This window comes from Triturus cristatus, chromosome 8 (genome assembly GCF_964204655.1).
Source record: "Triturus cristatus chromosome 8, aTriCri1.1, whole genome shotgun sequence".
Taxonomy (NCBI): Eukaryota; Metazoa; Chordata; class Amphibia; order Caudata; family Salamandridae; genus Triturus; species Triturus cristatus.
In genome coordinates, this window is record NC_140591.1 from 746012779 (window position 1) to 746039588 (window position 26810).

The window sequence follows — 26810 nt, forward strand, 5'->3', positions numbered from 1 at the left end:
AGAGGTGTAAAAAGTGGCACGGCCTGGACCACCTCTCTGCAATGCAGCTCAGTGGCGCTTACTGGAAGCACTTGGTGGGCTAGTTAGCCCCCAGGGGCCCTCAGTATTGAAGGGAAATTATATCCCCAATTTAAAACGTGCCATAGTGCGTGTTTGCACACGTCACCTCAGGCCCCGTCCCCTCCCTTCACCACTGTGTAAACGCGCCCTGTGGCTGTTCTAAGTTGAGAGATTAAGTCCCCCTGAATCCTAAGGGTCCCTAGGGTCAAACTAGACCACTAGGTACCTCCAGTAAGCGCCACAGAGCTGCGTTGCAGAGAGGTGTAAAAAGGGGCTTGGCCTCAGAACACCTGGCTGCAGCGCAGCTCCCTGGCGCATACTGGAGATGCCTGTTGGGGGCGCGTTTGCAGAGTGCTGCACGGAGGGGGCATGGCCTCCGGCACGATGCCAGTCTTTTATTTATTTTAGTTTTTTAAGAAGGGGGGCTGTTTGGTTCCCCTTCTTATTCTAATTTATTGGCCCTGATGACCCCATCCCCCAGGGCCAGTCTCCTAATTATATTTTTTTGACCCCAATCCCCAGGGCCGGCCGCTGTTTTTTATTATTTTTAAAAAATATATATTTATAGACACACCTAGGACATGCTGGACAAACCGTACGTACCTATCACCATGACGATTTGCGTGATATTCATTAAAAGGCGACTATGCATGCAATGAATCCATGTGGAATGTATTTACACCACTAGTGAAGCTCTGACATGTCTGATGCCCTACCGTGCCTAATCCTGGTAGACACCCTTGTCGTTTATTTATACAAACATTGGTAGCTATTGACGGGCACATTTAATACACATGCACACCAAGCCATTCAAAGGGGATTCGACAAAAATTCGACCAAAACTATGCAAGAAACCCCCCTCACGGTTAATAAAACACACATCCACTGCCGGATGTGTAATACTTTTTATTTTACTCTCTGGAAAGGGGACGAACATCACTTGAGAGTCACAGCGTGCTCCTGACAGAGCCCAATGCTGTGTTACACCCACCATTGCCTGCCGAGTGCCAAACACCTCTGTGTTCTATTCCACTAGCTAGTGCATATGCTATGACACTCTCTAGCCCATGTGCACTGTAACACCACCCCGTGAATATGTCATGCCACACTTGTCTTCGCACGGGTTATATTGCCCCATCTAACGTGCCTTTCTCGATGCCTATGTTATAACGCACAGTGCTATGCCATACATATTACAATCTGGGATCCATATCTTTGTCACAGTGCATATGCAACGTTACACTCCCCAGCACATATTTTATATTACAACTTTAGAGACTAGTTAGGTTACACAACACTGCCCTGTGCATATTACACTCCAAGGCGCATATCGCATAGCACGCGCTAGTGCCTGTGCTATCTCGCGCTCTCCAATGAATCTGTCATTGCGCACAATGTATTGCATATTATATTTCACGCCCGGTTCATCTTATATCACACTTTTTGGTGCATAGTTTATACCATACACTATATCTAGTTTTCATTTTCAATCGTGCTCTCAGGACTATGTTCTATATAACACTGTGTTCACCTACCCTTTTCACGGGCATTACATTTTGCGATAGGGGGTGGAGGGTCAGGGGGTGTTTCTGCCAAGTGAGCCCGGAGTCACAGTCACAAACGTCCTCTTCTTCCTGAATAAAAGTGAGATTATGCTGCATACTTGTTCATATTTTAAGTAGTTCGCACAGACACAATGTTTTAAAAACAATAAAGTTCCTAATACCCGCCTTCTCTGAACAGTTAGCTTGCTGCCCCATCCCCTTCCTCCCTATCCTCTGTTGTGTGAAGCCATGGACTAGCCTCCTCCCTCCTGCCATGCATGGTCTGATGTGCTGCCACTGCCCTCAATTTAGTATGATGTACCAGTCCACTCCTCCTGCCCTCCATTGCCCAATTCTATGCCCCATCATTGACCTCCTGCTTAAACTCTGTGCTTAGCTTGCTGCCCCTATTCTCCTTCCCCCTGCCCTCCGATGTCTTTGTGCATGCCCCTGCTCCATCCTTTTTGCCCACCATGTCCCATGGACCTGCCACTCCTATCTACTCTGAGTGTTCTGTTGAGCTGCCACTCCCCTCCCACCTGCCTAGCATTGTCAGATGACTGTAACCTGTCCCTGCCACCTCCACCCTGCCTGTCCACATGCCATGCCCCTATCCTCTTCCTCCTGTCCTACATGGTCCAGTGTACTGCCACACCCTTCTGCCCTCCCTGGTCTGTTGTGCTGCAACTGCTCCTCCTGCCTGCCCCGTGTGGTCTGTTGTGAGGTCCCTTCCCCTGAACTTTCTTGTCTGTGCACAGGTCCTGACCCTCCCTTCTATCCTCCATCGTCCTTTGTGCATGCCCCTCCACCCTCCTTCTTGCCCATCATAGCCATTGTGCTGCCACTAACCCTCCCACTTGCCATGCATGGTCTTCTGTGCTGCCATGGCCCCTCCCACCCTCCCTGTGTGGTCAGTTAGCTGCCCCTGACCCCTTCCCACCTTCCCTCCATGGTCTGTGTGTATGCCATCACAGTCTCACTGTTGCTCTTCATGGTGTGTCTTGCTTCTAGTGCCCATCCTGCCTGACCTCCATGGCTATCTTGCTGCTCCTGCCCTGCCCCCTTGCCCCCAGCCCTACTCCCTCCCTCCTGGCTTGTCTGTTCCATTGTAATGCCCCTGATCCGTCCCTCCTGCCCTTTATGGTCTGTTATGCTGCAGCTTTCTCTCCTGTCTGTCCATTATGGTCAGCTAGCTACCATTGCCTCTTGCCCCTCTGTTCTCTGTTGTCCATGTGCATGGTCCTGTCCCCTCCCTCTTGCTTTCTATGGATTGTTGTGCTGCACTCCCGTCCTGCATGCCCTGTGTGGTGTATTGTGCTGCTGCAAACCCTGATGCCTGCCCTGCAGGGTCAGTTTGGTGCACCTCTCCATGTCCCTCCTGTCCTCTGTTATCCAAGTCCATGTCCCTATCCCATTTCCTTCCATGATCCAATGTACCATACTTGCGAACATTTTGAACTTGGTAAGAGGGAGATTTTGAAAAAAAACTGGGGTATTGATTTTCCCCTTTGAGTTACATTGAAAAAGAGGATATTGTAGACAGGAGACAGATCAAATAAAGCCCATTTGAGCTTAAAAACATTGGACGTTTCCTGGCTGAATCGGGTCTGTTGGCATGTATGCTTGTACTACCATTGCCTCTTCCTTCTGCCCACAATGGTCTATTACATTGCCACAGCCTTGAAGGAGGGTAGATTTTGTATCACAGGGGGCCCCTGGCCCGTTCTGTCCACACCTGAAGTATGAGACCCTTGTCCTTGCCCTGCCAGCTGCATTTGTAGGCCGTATTAAATTGACCAGCGGGTCCTGTGTTGCTATATAATTATTCTGAGACATCCTTACCACTCAGCCAGCATAAAACCCCTGTGTAGGCCCTTCTGTTCAATATGTAGGCCTCTTTGTTAAATTGACCATAGCTCTGCAATTTTAGTGTATAGCAGTCTGAAGGCAGGTCTGCGAGGCCTTCTGATCCAAACTAGTAGCCCCCACCCTACCCGAGTGCTCCGTGCTCGGTATCAAAGTTCAACATCCCCCTGAAGCTGTCGACATACAGTAGGCTGCATCCTGGACTGGTACTTGCTTCCTGGGCAGGTTTCCCGCTTTTAAGGAAGTGGCAACCGCAGAGCGTCAAGTTAGGAGAACTGAGGAGATTTTATACATGAATATATTGAATTCCCGTACAATACCCATTATTTTCTGCTTGCTCTATGGAACCTACGATAAGCGATTGGCCTGAGAGACTGACCTTTTCACCCAGTCCATTGTCAGCATTAAGTGGGTAAATGACGAAATGTCTGGTAAAATCTGCAGACGAAGCTTTTGGGTAGCATACGTAGGTAGATGTAGCGTGCAAAGGAGCCCACAAAATGATATAAAAAGGGAGCACCCACAGATATCGACGGACTACCTCGCCGTCTGTATGTAGGTAAACAGGCAGTGCAGGTTTTCCCCAAGAGCTGGGAGCTCTTGTCTTCCTTTGCTTAAAATGTCTTGCTCTGCTTTGCTTGAAGTATCTTATTCTATTTTACCTATATGAAATGTCATGTTATGTTTAACCATTGTTCTCTTTACTTTTGCATTTAAAAGATTTTGTATTGTAATTGCAGGAATGCTTGCTCTAAGAGTAAACGTGAGTGTTCCTAGGTAACATTTTCCTTGGTGTAACTTGTTTCTCATGATGCATTTACAGATGTGTTTTCTCTCTCTCTCTGTCAGTACATTAATTGAGATACAGAGAATATTATGACAGCTGTATGATTATCTGGATTCTGTATTTTGTACTTTATGTCTCTATTCTGCGGTTTCTTTGAAGTTGCATCTTCTCATTAAACTGCCATTGTATTCTGCCTCCAATTCCATGTCTCATATGTCTGTTTTCTTCATTTTTGGAGCAAGCGTTCCTAGGCACCCCGGCTCAAATTAAGGTGCCCCTTTTGTCCCTGACTCACTCTCCTGCTCAGTTCTGTGGTGGCTCCCGGGGATCTGGGGACCGCCCCTAGCTTCCTTGACCCGTAATAGATCTTCCCTCCAACAGCCTCTCTTGCAAGTCCTGTATTGTTGGTTTGTTGCCCCTGCCCCCCTTTCCACTGCCCTCCATAGTCTGTTGTGCTTCCAAGGCCCTTCCTGCCTGCTCAGTGTGGTTAAATTGTTGCCTTTGCACCCTCCTACCTGCCTTCAATTTTCAGAGTCCGTGCCCCTGGCCTCTGCCTCTCAACAGTATCCTAATGAACAACTAGATTGCTAACATTCTATATTTATTACAAAAGTGTGGAACGCCTGACATCATCTTGATGTAATCAAAACTGTAATACCTAGAGCATTTCCTTTAGAAATTACATATGTGAGAGGGTCTTATTGGCATCAAAATCATGGTTAGTGCTCTAAAAGACTAAAATAAGGACATATTTTCTGAGTTTTCAAATAGCGACAAAGCACTTTTAAATTATTTGTTATCTTTATGTTTTTTTATCCAGTTGACCACTTGATTAAATGTTGCACTTAGGGGAGAGGATGTGGTGTTACTTCCAGAACTGCAGACTTTGCAACTGGGGAACCAGGTTGAAGTTTCTGCTTCAGCTCGACATTCTGTGATTCTGGTCAAATCACTTAGTCTCCCCATGTCTACAACCAAAATGAATTTGTTCTTGTGTGATGTAACCAATGCTCATGTAAAGCACTCCAATACCTGACAAGTCTGCACTATATAACACTGCAAAAACACAAAATAATAAGTGTTTTGCACACTTCTGTCATTGGGCTATATTTGGGCTACATCTGGGTGATTTTGGGCTACATTTGGGCTCTTTTGTCTCCGGTGGCCATCTTGGGAGATTTATTTGTTATGAAGTTTCCTAATTTCCTCATGTACTGCAGTCTCCTCAGTAGGAAATGCTTTCAGTTTTTTACTTTGATTCCATCATGAAGGTATTCAGATATGTCACACATTTGCCATAAATTCTGAATGTTAGCACTCTAGTTGCTCATTAGATCACTGTAGTAAAACTACTGCACCATGGAAGTCTGCTCCTGGTATTAAAAGTGCATGTTTCAGTCTGCATGTCAGAATTTTTTAATGAAATAGAAGAGGATTTGAGAAGTCACTCAAAATGTGCCCTCATTTTCTTTCTTCAGCATTAATCATAATTTCTATGGCAAAATGAACCTCCTCATTGTGTTCCTTTTTAAATTAAATGTTTTAAGTTTTACCAGTTTATTCCAATCAAGATGGCTTCAGGTGTGCCATACTTTTGTCATAATGAAGACAGTAAGCGCTCTAGTTGTTTTTAAGAACATTCTGGGACATTCTGTCATTGGGCTATACTTGGGCTACATCTGGGTGATATTTGGGCTACATTTGGGCTCTTTTGTCTCTGGTGGCCATCTTGGGAGACTTATTTGTTATGAAGTTTCCTAATTTCCTCATTTACTGCAGTCTCCTCAGTAGGAAATACTTTCAGTTTTTTACTTTGATTCCATCAAGAAGGCATTCAGATGTGTCACACATTTGCCATAAATTCAGAATGTTAGCACTCTTTTTGCTCATTAGATCACTGTAGTAAAGCTACTGCTCACCAGGGAAAACTGCTGCTGGTATTGAAAGTGCATGTTTCAGTCTGCATGTCAGAATTTTTTCATGAAATAGAAGAGGATTTGAGAAGTCACTCAAAATGTGCCCTAATTTTTCTTTCTGCAGCACTAATCATACTTTTTATGGAAAAATGAACCCCCTCATTTTGTTCCTTTTTAAATTAAATGTTTTAAGAGTTACCACTTTAATCCAAGCAAGATGGCTTCAGGTGTGCCATACGTTTATCATAAGTAGGACTGTTAGCGCTCTAGTAGTTCTTTGGAACACTCTGGGAAGCTGCAGTAGAACACAAAGGAATCAACTGACAGTCTCTGCCCTTGTTGGATGTACATGTTTTACTGAGAATGTCAGACTTCATTCTCACATGACTGAGAAAGATAATGTGAATTTACAGAAAATAAGCTCTCAGTTTAGCCTATAGATCACCTTCCAAACCTCTGTGGTAAAAGCATGAGAAAATATTTTTCTCTCAATCATGATATCCCAGCAGAAGGCTTTTTCACATGGTGAAATCACCTTAGAACATACCACAGTTCCTAAAATGAGTATGGTACCATCAACAAATGATTTATAATGTAACTAAAGTCTTAAAACCTTCTATTAACTGCAATGCTTTTTAATGAGGTGCTATCATGTATATTGGTCCCAAGATGGCTGCCAACACTTCTTGGATGAAGTGCTGACAGCCAATCAGATCTCAGGATGAGATGTGTGGTTAGGCTCCGCCCACATATATATATATGCTTTTAAATGCTATTTTCTCAGGAAATACTGAACAGATTTACACCAGACCTGCAAAAGGCACTTCCTTGACCTTATGGCTACCTCTCTGCCAAATTTCAAGTAATTCTGTTCAGCCGTTCGGGCTGTAGCTGTGTCTAAAGGTCCTATGGAAAAATGCATGGGAAAAACGCGTTTTGGGACCCCCCTTTTATCTCAGCCCCCGCTTGACGAATCCCCCCGAGACTTTCAGCGGGAAGTATGGGAAGGCTCACCTTCATTGAAACAGATGTCTTCGCACCGCTTGTCCCACTGCAGCATCTTTCATGACCTCAGAGTCCAAGCAGTAATGTGTGACGTTTTCTTGGTTTCTGCCCTACTTATGTCTGATAGGGACACCCCTGCAAACAGAGCCATAGATGTAGACACGCCACTAGTAGAATGACGGCAGCGGCTGGCCTGCCTGATGGCAGAGTAGGATTGCCCTAGAGATCCATCTAGAGATGCTGGTTTTCATCAGAGAGAAACCTTTCCTAGGTGCACTATAAGCTACGAACAATTGATTGGATTTGCAGAACGATTTGGTTCTATCCAGATAGAACTTTAGGCAGAGTTTTAAAGAATGCAAGGCACGCTCAGCTGTAGTCTGAGGATTTGGGAAAAAAGACATTAGCGCAATTGGTTCATTAAGATGAAAGTCTGGTGGAACTTCAAGAATAAACTGTTGTGTAGTTCTTATAAACCTATATAGGATCTGCTTGTATGGACAACCTACACAATTGAATTGGTGTTGGACTGATTCTAGACACCCCTACTGGGTATGCTAGCCTGTATACCAGCTAGCTCACAGTGCCACTAGAAACCCCTCTTACCAAGGAGAGAATAGTTCTTGGCAATTATCGAACATGACAACCCTGACCCCACAAGATCGTGTAAACAGTGTACTACTTTTCGCTCAGTCACTTGTGCTCACTTCGTCTCAAAGAGATACACAGAATAAACGGCGGGGACGTATTTCAATAAGCATTTATTGAGCCAGCGTCAGTCTAGTGTAAAATAGGTGTGCTGAAACAACCATTAGACCGTAACAGATATAAATGATAAGTACGAACAGAGTAAAAGGATGGTAGATTTTTACCATCGTGCTAAAACAATGAATACAGGCAAGTATATAAAATACATGAAAGTAAAAATGCGTACTCCTACGATGAGACCCTAACTAGATGTACCTAAGTGTATCTAGCATGTATGTAGGTGTAAAGCCAAGAATCCCTCTAGGATAAAGTCAACCCCATTACCTTAAGTGAGAGACTGTGGGACCCCGTCTTGGTGTCGAGATGGACACCCCGCAAGGGATAGCAGAACACTGCGAATTGGAGTGTCTGCGTGCAGGAACCTCAGCGTATCGCGTCAGTGTATTGGCATGGAAGTATTTTTCTCCTCTGACTACCTCAGCAAGATATGGTGTATATATATCCACAGTGGTACCCCCTGGGGATATACCTTGCTGTGTCATGTCGGACTAGGATGACGGAAGGAATGACCCTTATACCTAGTTATTATGCAGGAAATGGTAGGCCTGCTGTGTATCCAAGAATCCTCATGCATAATGAATGAGGTTTAAGCTTTTCGGAGAAAACCATATGTCATCTTTGGACATTACCGCAACTAAGTAAAAGGTCAGTACTAAGAACTGTTTTGCAGTGTAATGGTAGGGGAGAATATAGGTGAAAGATCTGAAAGAGACACGTTAGTGATAGATTCCTTACCTTAGAATATCCCCAGGCATCAGACTGGATCCGGAAAGTTTTCGTCAGCAGTACGCCTGCGCGTCGGTAGGCGTCGTCGTAGGGCTCCGCGTACGTCGCTGACATCATAGCCCCCGAGATGATGTCGTCAGAGCTACTTAGACGCGCCCACGCACGCCGACGTCAGTTCTTTCTTTTTCCGCGCAGCAGCGCAGATCCGAGAGAGAGCGGTACCCCTAGTTAAAAGTTTTAACTTGGTTTATGACAACTTCTTTTGCCGTGTGCTTGACTCCTGGTGCAATAGAGATGCCTGGGTTTAAGTCCTGTAGGGCATGCCGCCGAAACATGTTGGTGTCGGACCCTCGCGACGTGTGTCTCTTCTGCTTGGTGCACACCCATGACCCCAAGGCGTGCCCCGATTGCCGGGCCATGGGGCCAAAAGCTTTGTGGGAGCGTTCCCGAAGGTTGTTGGAGTTCCGGCAATTGGTTCCGCGCCGGTCAAGGTCCCGATCCCGTGGGAGGTCAAGGGACCGGTCGCGGAGCTATCAGCATCGCTCGTCGGAATCGGGGACAGGTAAGTCTCGGCGCCATAAAAAGTTGAAGAAGCATCGTCGCTCTTCTTCTACCCCTCACCGGTCGCGGGATGCGGTGGACGGAGCGGGCGGTAACTCCCCCGTGGCTACGCTGGTGCACCCGTCGTTGCCTGCGACCTACCCTCCCTTTCCGGGGCCGCATGCAACTTTGGATGAGGTGCAGGCCTTTATGTAGGCCTTGCGCCATTTGTTTGCCCTGCCGGGCCCCACGGATCAGTCGGAAGGGTTTGCCCCTGTGCCGCCGGCACCATACCCGGTGGCACCGCCGGCTCTGGATCCGGCTCCGGCGCCGGGCACGGCGCCAACCCGAGACCGGTATCTTACCGTCCCATTCCATTCCTTGGAGGGGAGATTATCCCGTTTCCCAGGGCACTTCCTCTTTACCATCCCCTTCAGCAACCGGTGGACGAAGGGGAATACTGGGAGGGGTCTGAGGACCCTCTTGCAGCTCAATGCGAGGATGAGCCTGAGTGGGAAGGCGATGTGGAGGGTCCAGTGGATCTGGATTTCTCTCCACACCCTGGCACTCTGTCTCCTTCTTTCGTGGCAATGGAGGAGGTTGGGACTTTTTCAGTGGTTTTACGTCGGGCTCCCTTCTGTACCTATCAGGACCAATCTCCTGACTGAGGTCCTGCAGCCGCAGTCGTCCTCTGCGGAGCCGTTACTGCCCTTCAATGAAGCGCTTACTGATATCCTGTTGGGCACCTGGATTAAACCTAACACAGGAGTCCCTGTAGACAAGGGTGTGGCGTGCCGCCATCGCCCGGCGCTGGGCGATCCCAGCTTTCTCACACAACACCCGACGCCTGAGAGTCTGGTTGTCCAGGCTTCTGCCTCACCGAGTGCGTTCCCTTCTGCTCCTCCGGACAAGGGATCTAGGAAACTGGAGCAATTTAGGAATACGATTTTCACATCTGCCAGCTCTGGGATGAGGGCGGTGAATACTGCGTGCCTGTTATGCCGCTATTCCTATTCTGTGTGGGACACTGTGGCACAGTTGCTGCCTCAATGCCCTGTGGAAGCATGGGCGGTTCTCTCCCAAGCCATTACCGAAGGGAGAGATTCTGTAAAATGTACTTTTCGTTGTGGGCTTGACACGGCCGATTCTCTCGGTAGGGCACTTTCCACAACTGTGGCGCTCCGTTGTTATGCCTTGCCCCGCACTACTGGCTTCTCTGGGGATGTCCAAAACACCCTGTTGGACATGCCCTTTGACGGTACGCGCCTCTTTGGTGATAAGGCGGAGAGTGTCCTGGAATGCTCGGGCAACTGCCCAGTCTCGCCAACACGCGTATTCCCTCGGGGTCCGTTTTTCGGTCCTGTCAAGGTCGGGGCGCCCAGGCGCATTCTTTTCAGACCCCCAAGTCTGTGCAGCCACAGTCTCAGCGCAGACGTGGGACCCGCCGTGGTGGATCCCGGGGACAGCGGACGGGTTAGTCCACCACCTCCCCTGCCGCCGCCTCTAAACCTTCCTAAATTGATGTTTCAGGCCCACCTGACACCAGTGGGTGGCAGGATTGGCCATCACCTTCCCCACTGGTTCTCCATAACCTCAGACAGGTGGGTTCTACAAATAGTCCGCAGGGGCTACTCCCTCCCCTTCGAATCTACCCCTCCAGCCATGCCACCTAAGTACCACCACATGTCGGGGGAACACTTGGCACTTCTCCATCAGGAAGTTACAGCCCTCTTGGCCAAGTTCGTGGTTGTTACTCCCACTACTTCTTGGTTCCAAAGAAGGACAAAGGTCTGCGCCCTATCTTAGACCTCCGGAACGTCAATCGCTTCTTCCAGAAGGAGAATTTCAAGATGCTCACGCTAGCTCAGGTCTTGTCTGCTCTAGACCCGCAAGACTGGCTGGTAGCGTTGGACTTGCAGGATGCTTACTTTCATGTTCCCATCCTCCCAGCCCACCGGCGTTACCTACGGTTCACGGTGGGCCACGAGCACTTTCAGTTCACCGTGCTCCCTTTCGACCTTACCAGCGCCCCTCGGGTGTTCACGAAAGTGATGGCGGTGGTCGCAGCTCATCTGCGCAGATCAGGGGTTTCAGTCTTCCCCCTATCTCAACGACTGGCTGTTGAAAGCGGGCTCGCCCCAGGCAGTCGTCTCCCACCTCCAGACTACGGCCGATCTACTGCATTTGCTGGGGTTTTCCATCAACGTGCCGAAGTCGCACCTGAATCCCTTTCAGAAGCTCCTCTTCATCGGTGCAGTTCTGGATACAGCGCAGTTTCGGGCTATGATTCCGATCTTTCTGCCCTGGTCTTGAGTTTCGGTCAGGAAGACACTGTGGCTGTTGGGCCTCCTGCATCCTGCATCCTGCTGATCGATCATGCCAGATGGCATATGCAGGCTCTGCAGTGGGACCTGAAGTTCCAGTGGACGCAGCATCTGGGGAACCTGTCCGACTACGTCCAGATCTCAGAGGGCACTGCACAGGACTTGCAGTGGTGGCTCACGAACCAGCGTTGGGTCAGCGGCAGATCCCTCAACCTTTTGGAGCTCAGGGTGATCCTACTTGCACTCAAAGCATTCCACCCCTCTGTCGAGGGGAGAGTAGCGCAAGTGTTTACAGACAACACCACCGCCATGTGGTACTGCAACAAACAGGGTGGGGTGGGGTCGTAGAACCCTATGTCAGGAGGCTCTACGTCTCTGGATGTGGCTGGAACTTCAAGGCATTTCCTTGGTGGTTCAACAACTGGCAGGTTCACTGAACGCCAAGGCGGACGAACTCAGCCGACGGTGCATGTTGGATCACAAATAGCATCTTCACTCTGAGGTGGTGCAAGGTCTCTTTCAGCAGTGGGGAGAATGTTGGTTAGATCTATTAGCCACCGAAGAGAACGCGCAATGTCAGCAGTTTTGCGCTTTGGAGTTTCCAAGGCGGCACTCGCTAGGCGACGCTTTTCGTCGCAAGTGGAGTTGCAGTCTGTTGTACGCCTTTCCGCCTATACCACTTCTGCCCAGAGTGCTGAAGATCAGGCGCAACCGGGTTCAAGTCATTCTTGTGGCACCCGACTGGGCTCGAAGAGTTTGGTATCCCGAGCTACTCAGTATGAGCATGGATCCCCCGATCCGACTGCCTCTTCGGGAGGATCACCTGTCGCAGCAACAGGGGACGGTCCTCCACCTGAACCTGTCCAGCCTCCACCTCCTCATGTGTAGATTGAGCGGCGACAGCTGATTCCATTTGACTTACCTCCCAAAGTCTGCAATGTGATTCTGGCAGCCAGGCGTCCCTCCACTAAAACGGTATACGCCTGTCGGTGGAAGAAATATGTGGCATGGTGCACAGCAAAATCTGTTGATCCTCTTGCTGCCCCTCTTTCTGAGGTCCTATTGTTCCTCCTTTCTTTGGCCCAGCAGGGCTCTGCTTTGGGCACTATCAAGGGCTACCTTTCTGCTCTTTCAGCCTTTCTTAGATTGCCTGATCAGCCCTCTCTTAAGTCCCCGGTTGTCAATAGATTTCTCAAAGGCATTACTCACCTTTTCCCTCCTATTCCTTTTGTGATGCCTCAATGGGATTTGAAACTGGTTCTCACATATCTGATGTGCGCTCAATTGGAGCCTCTTCATAACTGTCCTTTGCAGTTATTGACTTTGAAAACTGTCTTCCTGGTGACGATCACCTCTGCTCGGAGGGTGAGTGAGCTTCAGGCTCTTTCCTGCAAACCTCCTTTCCTGGCGATTCATCCGGACAAGGTTGTGCTTTAGTCTCTGCCTTTCATCTCAGGCAAACTGTAACTGCCCACTTTCTTTCCGCCTCCACACCCTTCAAGAGAAGAGGAGAGTCTCCACCGTCTGGATCCAAAATGTGCGCTCTTGTTCTATCTCAACCGCACACAACAGTTCCGGGTGGATGACCAGCTCTTTGTTGGCTACGTGGGCGCCAAGAAAGGCCGAGCTGTGGATAAACGGACTATCTCCATTGGGTTGTCCTCTGCATTAAAGCCTGTTACTCTCTGGCTACAAAGGAACCTCCGGTTGGGCTGCGCGCCCATTCTACCAGGGCCACGGCAGCTACCACAGCATTGGGATGTGGTGTCCCCCTGCAAGACATCTGTCAGGCGGCCACTTGGGCCTCGTTGCATACTTTCACTAAACACTATTGCCTTGACAGTCCGGAGAGACTGCTTCTTTGGCCGTTCAGTTCTCTGTGACTTTCTGTTGTAATCTGACTTAGCAGCCACCACCGGGGTTGGTATTGCTTGGGTATGTATTCTAAGGTAAGGAATCTATCACTAACGTGTCTCTTTCAGATGCACAAGTTACTTACTGGTGTAACGATATATCTGTAAGAGACATTAGTTAGTGATAGGTTCCTTACCGCCCGCCCATCCTCCCCATTCTGCGAACTGTTCTCTAAGGTTCAGGTTATCCCTTTCAGGGCCCTAATTCTATTGCACCAGTAGTCGGTCTCTGGCATGGCTCTGCACTTCTGGCGCGGAAAAGTTATGTACAGAACTGACGTCTGCTTAAGTAGCTCTGACGACGTCATCTCGGTGGCTACGACGCCAGCAACGTACGCGGAGCAATACGACGACGCCTACTGACGTGCAGGGGTACTGCTGACGAAAACTTTCCGGATCCAGTCTGACACCTAGGGATATTCTAAGGTAAGGAATCTATCACTAACTAATGTCTCTTACAGATGTATCGTTACACCAGTAAGTAACTTGTGCGTTAGGCGACTACCTGAGCCTATATTGAGGTACCTATATGGAACATAACAAAACTTATGGTAATTTTATGGACCAATCCTATCATGTTTAAACGGTAAGAATGGTTCTTGGATAGTGAAAGCTCAAGGAGTTCACCAATTATCCTTGCAGAAGTAAGGGACAGGAGGAGAGCGATCTTCCAGGAGAGGAACTTTGCATCAGCTCTATGGATAGGTTCAAAAGGTTGCTTTATTAGCTGTGCAAGCACCGTGTTGAGCTGCCATGTTGGAGGTGGAAGTCCCACAGGTGGAAAGGTCCTGAAGAGTCCTTTAATAAATTGCTTTACCAGTCTGCTAGACCATAAAGATGGGCTCTCAGATGATCTCTAGAACCGGGAGATAGCCGCTAAGTGCACTTTTATCGAAGCATTAGCTAAACCGGTCTGTGCCAGGTGGAGGAGATATGGCAAAATCTCCTCTGGAGATGACCAGAGAGGGTGCACCCTAGCTGATCTACACCAAATACAGAATTTTTTCCAATTTAATGGGTATGTTTTGTTGGTACCGTCCGCTGCATTCCTGTGGGATGTTCAGGTGTTGAAACTCCTGGGACTCAGGAGCCAAGTGGATAATCATAGAGAACCTGGGTCTGGATGTCGAACTTGTCCCTGGTTCATGTTTAAGAGAGACTGAATCGGCTTGAGGGGTATTGGAGGTTGCAGAGACAGAAGATGGAGTTCAGTGTACCAATGTTGGCGAGGCCACGCTGGCGCTATTAAGATGAATTTGCAGGGTTCCGCTTTTATCTTCTTTAGCACCCTTGGTAGGAGAGGAATGGGAGGAAAAGCGTAGGCAAATACGCCTGACCATGCTATTGAAAAGGAATTCCCCCAAGATCCCTGTTAGGGATGCCAGCTTGCGAAGCACTGGCATTTGGTGTTGTCACGAGTGGCAAACAGGTCTATAAATGGTTTTCCCCAGTGGGAGAAAATTCGATTGAGGGTGTTTTGATTCAACTCCCACTTGTGGAATGTCGTTTGCAATCTGCTTAGCGAGTCCGCTATGGTGTTCTGCTTCCCTGGTATGTACTCTGCTGTCAGAGAGACGTTGTGCCTAATTGCCCAGTTCCAAATCAATTGAGCCTCTTGAGACAGAGGAAGAGATTGTGTTCCTCCTAGATTGTTTAAGTAATCCATTTTTGTAGTATTGTCTGTCCTGACAAGCACTGAGGAATTCTTTATTCTGGGCAGGAAGGCTTGTAGGGCAAGGAACACCACTCTTAGTTCTAGAAGATTTATATGTAGGTTCCTTTGAGATGGCGGCCTTTTGCCGCGAGTACGAAATTTCTGTAGGAAGGTTCCCCAACCCTCCAGAGAAGCATCCATTGTTACCACCAGGGGAGAGATTTGCAGCAGGAATGGAAATCCTTGTGAAAGATGACTAGGCTGTGTCCACCAATTTAGTGAGATGTCCATTGGAGGAGTAACTTGAATGAAGTTGACGAATGTTCCGTTGACCTATGGCCATTGGATGTTCAGAGCATCCTGAAGAGGACGCTTGTGTAGACTGCATTGGGGGATGAGAAGAATACAGGAAGACATCATTACCAGGAGAGATTTGTAAAGGCATACAGAAAGAGACTTTCTTCTTTGTATGCGGCCCTCTAAAGTTAGAAGCTGTGTTGTCTTTCCAATGTGGGATAAGCCTTGTTTAAAGTAGTATGCAGGATGGCTCCCAGAAATGTTATCCGCCGGGTAGGCTGAAGGACTGATTTCTCTGCATTTAAAGGGAGACCCAGTTGACTGAAGAGGCGTAGACAGGCCTTGATAGACGCTTTTGCGGCGTTGTAGGTAGGAGCCTTGACTACCCAGTCGTCGAGGTAAGGAAACATTTGGTGATGATTTTGCCTGAGATACACCGCTACTGGCACTAGACATTTTGTAAAAATGCGAGGGTGCGACTTGAGCCCAAAAGGCAACACTTGGGACTTGTAATGCCTGCCGGCCACTGTGAATCTGAGAAACTTTTTGTGTTTCTTTTGAATGGGAATAATGAAATATGCATCCTGCAGGTTTAAGGACGCCATGTAGTAGTTTTCTTTGAGAAGCTGCAACACATCCTGGATGATGATCATACAGAACAACTGTATCTTGAGGAATTAGTTTCGATTTCTCAAATCTAGAATTGGTCTCCACTTCTTTGTCTTCTTGTGAACCAAGAAGAACTGGGAATAAAATCCTTTTCACCTTTGGTGAAACCTAACGCTCTCTATTGCTCCTTTTTGAATCATTGAGACTATCTCTAACTTCAGGAGGTGCAAATGTCTGTGAACAAGAGGCGGGGGTGAGGTGGCGGCTGAATGAAATCCAGAGACTGATCAAATTGTACCAGATCTAAGACCCAGCGATCTGTCGTAATCAGTTTCCAATTTTGTAGATAGTGGGAAATCTTGCCTCCTACTTTAGAGGGGGGGTGGAAGGGTAGCAGCCGGAAGTAGTGTGAGGTCATTGACAACGGTTAGTATCCCTCTTTAATCCTGTTTTCCCTCGAAAGGAAGACTTGTAGGCAGTTCCAGAAGGTTGGTCTGTTTTGTTGGCTGGAAGAGGTATAAACTAGATATCGGTACTGTTTGTAGCCTCCTCTGTAAGAAGACTGGCTCTTGCTCAGAGCACCACGACAGGGAATCTTTCTATATTGGAGAGTGCCAAGAGCTTTAGCAGTATCTGTATCTTTCTTTATGCCTTGCAAAACTTCATCGTTATGCTTCCCAAAAATCTCCTCTCTGCCATAGGGCATATCTAAAATCTTGTTTTGAACCTGTGGTCCTAATGTTGTGGCCTTCAGCCATCCTTGGCGTCTTAAGACATCCTTGGCGTCTTAAGACTGTAGCACCGGCCAGTTGGCAGAAGCCGGTTGAAGCAGTATTTTCTTCTTTGGCATCCAATGGAAAATTGTTGGTATAAGAAGCAATATCCGACCACATTTGTCTATTGTAACGACCTAATAAAGCCAGCGAATTAGAAGCTCTGACCGTTAATGCAGACATAGTTGAAAAACGTTTCCCAATGTTGTCCAGTCGTCTACCTTCCTTGTCTGGGGGTGCCAATAATGGTGCTGAAGGGTTCTTTGATCTGCGTTGCGCCCCTTGAGATATCACTGAATCAGGTCTTGGATGACATGTGAGACAAGCAGGGGCCTCGTCAGGAGCTTTATATTTTTTATCATGTCTCAGTAAGACTGGCGGAACTGTTGCTGGATTCCGCATTAATTTTACTCCTTGATCCCAGATATAGTCAACAATGGGCATTGATCTGACTGATTTCCTGAAAGGCTCCTTGAAGTCATAAAGGAAACAATCCTGTTGATTCACAGGCATTGGAAGCGCAAAACTCCTGGCGGCTCTCTCTAAGAGGTTATGGAAACCTCCTATGTCTTCTGGTGGTGAATCAGTTTGTGGTGGAGATGGAGACGCTGGTGATGTAATAATATAATCATCCCATTCGTCATGTTGTTGCTGTTGATCCTGTGTTTCACCTTCCTCCTGTTCTTCCTCTTCTTCATCAGAGATGATACTTGTTGTACAGGCACTTGTGATTAGGAAGAAGGTGGGGGTTGACGTTTTACCATGGGAAGTGGTGGAGGTGCTGGTGCAGGAGACGGCGTCGTTGGCGGAAATCTTTCTATAATCCGTTAGCATGGATTGTAGATCTGTAACAAGGGTGAAAGGAAGGCATACCATGTCTTGTTGTGGTTGCTGCTGACTGCGTTGGTCAGAATAGTAAAATTGTTGACCATAGTATTCCTGCTCATCAGAATCCTCTTGGTACTTTACATTGAGCTCTGACAGACTTTGTGCTGCTTCAAAGAGGCTGTCCTCGACAGAATTATCCTCATCGTCTAAGAGATGTGTTGGTAACAAGGGCTGGACTTTCCTTGGTGATGTCAAGGAGGTGTTGGCTTCTCCTGTTGAAATTTTGGTTGAAAAATAAATTTTTCTGTTTTTGATGGTGGGGTAGTCCACGAGATCATTGACGCATCGTCGCAAGAATATTTGCCTTCGATGATGAGCCGTCGACGGAGGTAAGCAGCGTCGACAATGACAGCGACATCTCCGCCAATACAGGCATGGATGAAAATCTCCATCAACCATACATCCCTCACCGACGAGGCAGTTGACGAAATGATGGGGGGAGATCGTTGACGAGAGGATGTTCCCCACTGACTTGCATTGTCCCATTGTGATTTAGTCCTGTGACTAACATGATCCCAAAATATGCAAACATATTATGCTGTAATTGTTGCTGTCATTGCGGTCTCCGTTTTTTTCCACGAGTCTTCCTAGTATGTGGGGGGAAGTATTAGGAAGTGACACCAGTGCACAGGTTGGTGCCTAATATACTGTAGTCGCACCATTACAAAGCGGAGACACCAGTAGAACCTCATGATGCCCACCAGACGGGGCTAGAGAGGTTACAGAGAGAACTCTTTCAGTCCAGTCCGAAACATTGAAGGATAATTCTTAAGCTGAGAATCTATGGAAAGAGTACGTGTCCATAAGAAATATTGCTACTAAGCACACCTTTTCTTCTGGTGAATTTCTCTGTCAGAAACTTTACTTCATTTGGGACTCTCATTTCGATTAATAAAACTTCAAGATGCCCCTTAATACTCCAAAACAAGCCTCAATAGGGGGTTAATCATCCAGTACAAACAAAGTGGTTAATATTGATGTAGGGACTGCTGCAGAGAGATAGAAAAAAAACGCATTCGACCAAAGTACTGTATCTGATATTTATGACTACATATACTTTTCTTTCTGATGTTCCTCCATTTATCCATATTACTTTTATGGTAGTCTTATTTCAACAAAACACTGCTTGCACATCATGTTTATTGTGGCTGATACTTGTGCTGGAAGAACTAAACATTCTAATACACACCACCCTTCAAGAATAAACCTTTACTGTTTACCTAGGTTTTGTGTTTCCACCATCCCTGAACTTGTCACAAGGATTTCCTAACTGCCTTTGTCACACCGTCCCTAGGGAAGTGGCCTGAGAACGAATCCTTTTTCCCCCTGCCCAAGAGTGCTAGCCAGGATGGAAATTAAGGTATAACCCTCAAAACTTGACACGAGCATCAAAAGCTGGATTTGGTCTTTCCATTTGCAACTTAAAATCCACTGCATCACCCTGTTCTGAATCACTATACTAATGGGTCAGTGCCTCAAAGCTTTCAAGAAGAGTCAATTCACTCCAATCAAAACTTTCTAAGCATAAAGTGCCCTGCCTTTATTTGGCTAGCATAATCAACCAGTGATCAGAAATTATCACCTTCCTCTACATGATAGGATGGATGCTTCAATACCAATCAGGTACTTTACATCCGTTTTGGATGCAAGTCTTTTCTCTTGCTTTGAGACCTGTGTGGCCACGCAATGGGTGTCTTTTCCTGGGTAGCCTATTTTTTCCTTGATTGATTCTGAACAATCTGTGATTCCTGCAGAGGTGTTTGACATTTTACTGTGGTTATTGTAAGCAGAACTTAGGTCTAATACCTGGGTCACACAAAGATAACTTACTACTGGAGTCTGGGTTAGCTACGTGTCCCTTTATCCCCGGCTGTGAGGATGTGGGGTTGGTAAATTAATAGACCAGGAGTCACACAAGTGTACATCTAACAGAAAGCTGGCTCATCCTGATAATTTTCAATCAGTCCCAATAACTGATTCCTTGACCTCTTCATTCATATGTGGTAGCTGTGTGTGGGCACTTTGTATGTAATTGTTATTAAAAAATGTTCAGTAAATGTTTTCTCATGGAAACTGCTAGCCGCAAATTCTTCACCTTTTGAATATTCGCCAGGTGTTAGACTGGATCTGGAAACTTTTCAGCGGTATATTTGTGTACCTGTGCGTGGTGCCATGCAGTTCCACACTAACGCAATTCCGTATCCCAAAATGACATGAAGAACTTATATAGGCATCACTCCGGTGCACTGTCGGTTCCTATCTTTCCGCGCCACCGGTAAAAACAGATTGTTTTTTTGTCAAGGCTTCTCCAGAAACCTGGCAGACTTTCTGGCCCAAAAAAGCCCCGCTTCTAGGCCCTCAGGGAGGCATAGTTTAGAACTTAGGGGTCAAATCTAATGTTTGCCTGTCTTTTAGGTCTGTGGTGGGCACTTGCTTTGGTGTACTGCGGTCCGTGAAAAGGTCCCTTCACTATTTGTCCTTTGCAGCAAAAAAGGAGGTAGTTTCGATATTAAATGATGCCATCAGTTCTATGATGGGGGCCATGTAGATGTTGAACAGCACTGGGTTTAATATAGTCAAGGTCAACGGGCTGCCCAGTCCACTACCAACCTCCTACCCCTATGATCCCCCTCACCCTTGCAGCTCTACCTGTAGTCACACATCAAGCAGCGGTGCCCGTCCGTATACCTACAGTGGTCTCCCCAGCCTGCCAATCAGCCCTCTTTAAGTCTCCAGTTATGTGGTTTTTATAAGGTTTAAATTTGTTTCCTCCCTCTCTTAGTAAGGCAACAATAGGACTTTAACTTTGTCCTTACATTTCTGATGTGCACTCCAATTGAGCCTCTTAACAGCTGTTACATGCAGCACCTCACCCTCAAGACAGTTTTCCTCGTCACCGTTTATCGGTGCGGCGTGTGAGTGAGTTTCAAGCTCTATTTTGACCCGCTGTAACCCACCTACTTCCAAGACAAGCTAGTTTTACAGACATGGGCATCCCTTTTGCATATAGTTATGACGCCATTCCATATCAGTCAAAGCATCACCTTACCAGTGTTCTACGCTCCACCTCACTCATCTAAGATGGAGGAGAAACTCCATCGCAGGGACCCTGAAAGAGCAGTGAGTTTTTACTTAATCATACCTAAGGTCAACGAGTGAACTATCAGCTCTTTGTGGGTTTCTCTAAAGCAATGAAAGGTAAGGGCGTGCAGAAGGAAGCCATGTCCTGCTGGTTCGGGCTCTGCATTAAGATCTGCTATGCACTGGCTAAAAAGCAGCCTCTGGATGGACTGTGCGCTCATTCTACCAAGGCTAAAGCAGCCGCCACTGCGTTTGCACCTGTAGACTTGTAGCCGTCCTAAACATTAGTGAATCACTATTGTCTGGATAGGTTTGCTGAGTTAGGCACTGCCTGCTTCTGCAGGACTTTATGGTTTAAGTCCATCCCCAGTCCACCTCCAAAGAGGTACTGCTTTTGTATCTATTCAAAAAGTGAGGAATTTGTGGCTATGGCCTCTACCAGAAAGAGCATTACCAAAGGTAAGTAACGTATTCTTCTGATAAGAGACTTCAAATAACTTACCTTTGGGAATGCTTTTTCTGATATAGTCTATAGCCGCCTATTCCTTTCCGATCCTCCTCATAGGATGGTTGACATCCATCTATTATTAATATTCCATGTCTAGGAATCTACACACTGGTTACACCAATTTGCTTTTGGGGCTCTGCGTCTGGAGGCTCAGACAGACCTGAAAGCAACTGACAGCGTGTAGGAGTGTTGCCTATATAGTCTCTGCACATCATTTCCTAAGTAGAACAGTCATTGTGGAGCATCACGGTGCCACCTACTGGCACGCAAAGGTACTGCTGAAAAGATTCCGAATCCAGTCTGATGCCTGGAGAATATTCAAAAGGTGAGTCCTCTACAGCTAGATAATCACTACTAGAAAGGGTGTTAAAAAAGGTAAGTAACTTGCCAGGGTGAAGCACTTTTGCATGCTGCACAAGATGGTCTGTTCTTAAGAAAGAATGTCTTTGTCTGACATTGATTTTCAGCAAGTACTTACTGCTTGCCAAGTTTCCCTCCCTGAATCCTGTTGTGCCTGGTGGGTACAAATAGGTTATGAGTCCATTGCTTTGTTGCAAGTCAGTTTCTCACTGCCTAAGGTTAAACTCCCATGTAGTTGTTGCTGTATTGCTAGCTTCCCATGCAGTGGCAACAGATAAAGAGCTCTGTGTGACCTGCATTCCACAAATCCACCACCACCAATCAAATTGCCCAGTCCCATGAATCTGAGCTTCAGAGACTTGGAAAATCTGACACTTGAAAGACAAAAAATCTGTGTTGGCTGTGGCTTTGTGCCTTGACTTCCAGAGGTTGATAAATACTTGCTCCCCTTGAGCTAATATTTTGTTGATCATTTGGTCACTAAGAATTTCTGAGGCAGCCCCGGAAAAGACATTGCACAAAAACTAGAACCTCAAGTTGGTTGCTCTCTGTAGACTAGGAATACATTTGGGAAGCCTCTGTAGCACCACATGTTTGTGATTAAAGGTGGCTGATGGATTACTTTCCTGGCAAAGAAGCTTTACAGCTCTTATGTGGAGGAGACAACCTGATCTCAAGACCTGCTTAAGGCACATCTTACTAGAGTCTTCATTGAAATGTTGCAAATAGCCAAGGTAGGCTAGGAAGGCAGGAGTAGAATGAACTAAAAAAGGAGCCATGAAGGTGCAACCTTGCTGTGTTATTAAAGTTGGACAGTCTCCACCATCCCTCACCCATTTTCCAGTCTCAGAAGGACTTAAAGGCAATCCAACTTGACATGCCTGTTGTAGAATCTGTTTCTGTTGGTCTGGAGAACAGCCTGTATTTCTCCTCAGGCAATCTTTAAATGAGCTTTGTTGAACCTAGTCTTGTTTTCTTTGGGAAACAGTTCAGGCACTGACTTCAGTTGGAGGCTCTGTCACTGGATAGTCATGGTCAGTAGATTCAAAGTTTGTATAGTTTTTAGGTACACTTGGTTAATCCATAGTGGGCACGTTACTGCTACTCCTGTCCCAGTGAAGAAAAACAAACCACTTTAGGGTTCTAAACTGATTGTTCAACTCCACTGACTTGGACTGAGTCCTGACTGGACACTAGTGACCATACCCAGTGAGGTCCTTGTTCCTTTGGATGATTGTCTTGTTCTAGCCAGCGGACTGAAAGTCGCCACTGTAGTATTTATGATCTTTGAGTACAAGGGGCTTGAGGTGCCTAATGAGTGTTCTCTGGTATATTGGGTTTGCAATGTGAATCTTTTCTGGATACATAAGCTGTGCATAATTCCTCCTTCTATTTATTAGGTCTGGAAAGTATGGCCTTTATAGGTCGAGTCTGCGCATGCGTTGCTCTGTGAGGCATGCTGTATTCAGGTATGAACTTGAAGCTCCGTCTATTTTTTGCCCATCTTTTCAATTGGCTCCCAGTACTGTCCTTTCTAAATGGTTGCTTTTGATTCCTAAATAGGCTTATTAGTGTGAGAAAGTGGCTCTGTATATACTGTTCCTTAATAGGTACAGTGTTTACAGAGTCCACAGTCCCCAAGGGTTTGACAAAGTCTAAAGTTAGATACAACCTTACTCTCTAAAGTGGTAGCTTGGTCGAGCAGTAAGGCAGTATCAGAGGACAGTGTAAAGCATTTGTTGTACACACTCAGTCAGCAAATGGTCTCACACACTCAATAACTGAACTCTAGGCCAATGGTTTATATATAAAAAATATATGCTTGTTTTATTTTAGAACCAACAATTGGAATTAAAATATACTTTCTCAGAATGAGATGCTTTATATAAATACTTTTGCAATATGCAATTGACTTTTGTAAACAGTTACAAGTGGTTGCAATAGGCAACACTATTTTTAACACAATAATGCATTGAGTTCAATGGAAGGTTCATGTTATTTGCCACAGATTACTTTTAGGATTACTTTTGGAATTCCAGGACTGGATCCTAGATTCAGTCCTGGGTCAGTACTTAGAATCAAGTGAAGAAAGTCGACTTAATTACTGTCATGATTTTTAAACAATATTTAGCTATTTTAAAAGTTGACACTTAGAAAATATTTCATAGAAAACAGTCAATGATTCCCTATGGCAGAAAATGCAAGTTACAGGTATAGTATGTTCTCGTTACTTTTGTAATCCAGTACTGGGTACCTAGACTCAGTACTGGGGGACCTTTATCCAAAACAGGTAAGTAATTACGTTTTCAGATATTATACGATTTTTAACCCCCTGTATGCCCATGACGAGCTGGACTCGTCATGGAGCACAGTCGCGCTGTGCCCATGACGAGTCCAGCTCTTCATGAGGCATTCCCTGGGGAATCCTTCTGGTGAGGGCACCAGAGGGATTCCCTTTTAGTGAAAATAGCCTCGGGAGCTGGGGAAGAGCTTTCCCAGCTCCTGAGGCCCCCCCCCCCCCTTTCACTGTAATGACGATCGGCGCGCACGTCGCGCCGACGTCATTACAGTGAATGTGAAATTGAAATGAGCCAAGAGGCTCATTTCAATTTCACTTTCTACGTGCTCAGGAGGCTATCTCAGCCCCCTGAGCACGTAGAAAGACGGGAGAGGTATCGTTGGAAAGGGGAGAATCTCCCCTTTCCAATGGATCCCAGGAGGGCGATCCCCAAGCAGGGATCCACCCACTAGACACCAGGGAGGGGGGAGCGGCCCCTTGGGCAAGGGCCTTTGCTCCCCCAACTGAATTTTGGCACCATTTAGTCTTTTTGCCCCCTGCTGGGGGGCATATGGGGGCATTAGCCCCCAATCTGCCCCCCCGGGGGGTAAAAAGCCCATTAGACTCCAGGGAATTGTTTATAAAACAAAAATAGGGGTGGGGGCTGCCCAAAATGGGCAGGCCCATGCCCCCACCCCCCCAATTACTACAGTCTTTCTGCCCACCCCAGGGCAGATGGGGCATTGGCCCCTAATCTGCCCCTTCGGGGGGGCAGATAGCCCACTAAACACCAGTGATTCGTTTTTAGGTTTTTTTTAGGGTGGGGGCTGCCCACAATGGACACGCCAATGCCCCCACCCACCCGCCACCATTACAGCCTTTATGCCCCCCCTGGGGGGCAGATGGGGCATCGGCCCCCAAACTGCCCCCCCGGGGGGCAAAAAGCCCACTAGACACAAGGGAATTGTGAAAATAAAATAAAATAGGGGTGGGGGCTGCCCAAAACGGGCAGGCCCATGCCCCCACCCCACCCCCCAATTATCACAGTCTTTCTGCCCCCCCCCAGGGGGCAGATGGGGCATTGGCCCCTAATCTGCCCCTTCGGGGGGGCAGAAAGCCCACTATACACCAGGGATTTGTTTTCAGTTTGTTTTAGGGTGGGGGCTGCCCGAAACGGGCACGCCAATGCCCCCACCCACCCACCACCATTACAGCCTTTCTGCCCCCCCGGGGGGCAGATGGGGCATTGGCCACTAGACACCAGGGAATTTTACAAAAAATAAAAATAGGGGTGGGGGTGCGAAACGGGCAGGCCCATAACCCCACCCCACCCCACCCCCCAATTATTAGTCTTTCTCTCCCCGGGGGGCAGATGGGGCATTGGCCCCTAATCTGCGCCTTCGGGGGGGGCAGAAAGCCCACTAAACACCAGGGATTTTTTTTGCGCAATTGTTTTTAGGGTGTGGGCTGCCCGAAATGGGCACGCCAATGCCCCCACCCTCCCCCCCACAAAAATAAGTCTTTCTGCCCCCCAGGAGGCACATGGGAGCTGTAGCCCCCAATCTGGCACCCCCTGGGGGCGCAGAATGCCCACTAGAATCCATGGATTTTTTTGTTTTATTAGTGTAGGGGTAGGGGCTCCCCAAAATGAGCATGACAATACCCCACCCCACCCCCAGAGAAATTCCAGTCTTTCTGCCCCCCCCCGGGAGGGCAGATGGTGGCAGTGGCCCCTGATCTGCCCCCTGGGGGGGCAGAAAGCCCACTAGGCGCCAGCGAGTATGCAGGCTTTTTTTATGCGTCGGGGCTGCCCAAAATGGTCATACCAATGCCCACACCCCCACAAAAAAATAGCCACAGTCTTTCTGCCGCTTTAGGGGCATATCAGGATCAGGATGAAACCCCCTTCCCCGATTCCCCCCCCCAGGGCGGCAGAAAGCCCACCGGGCTCCGAATTTTTTTAAGCAATGTGCATACCTGTGGATTTTGGGCCCTAGCTCAGTTGGCGCGTAGGCAAACCTAGCAAACCTGTACATTTTTTTAAACTAGACACCGAGGGGAATCCTGGATGGGGTGACTTCACTGGCTCTCAACAGGTTCTGTTACCCAGAATCCATTGCAAACCTAAAAATGTGTCCAAAATAACACATTCTCCTCACATTTCTGTGGTGGAAAATTCTGGAATCTGCGTGGGTCCACAAAATTCCACCCACCTTGCGTTCCCCAAAGTCTTCAGAGAAAAATGGTGCCTCACTCGTGTGGGAGGCCCAAGTGCCTGCGACAGGCAAGGGCCCAAAACGTATTGAGGCGACATGAAAATTACCTACCTCAAAACGACCTGGTTTTGCAAGGGGGTCACCTGGGTTTTTGGCCCGGTGCTCGGCGGCCACCTAGGGGAATCTACCAAACCCACACATTTCTGAAAACTAGACATGCGGGGGATTCCAGGGAGGTATGGCTTGCGTGGATCCCCCAACGTTTCCTTACCCAGAATGCCCTGCAAACCTCAAATGTAGCTGAAAAAAATCACCTTTTTCACACATTTTTGTGTGGGAAAGTTGTGGCATCACCGGGCTGACACAAATTTCCTACCACCCAGCGTTAACCCGGGTCTCCCGATAAAAACGGTGCCTCACTCGTGTGGGAGGCCCAAGTACCCGCGACAGGCAAGGGCCCAAAACGTAGTGAGGCGACATGAAAATTGCCTTCCTCAAAACGACCTGGTTTTGCAAAGGGGGTCACCTGGGTTTTTGGCCCGGTGCTCGGCGGCCACCTAGGGGAACCTACCAAGCCCACACACTTCTGAAAACTAGACACCCAGGGGATTCCAGGGAGGTATGGCTTGCGTGGATCCCCCAACGTTTCCTTACCCAGAATGCCCTGCAAACCTCAAATTTAGCTGAAAAAATCACC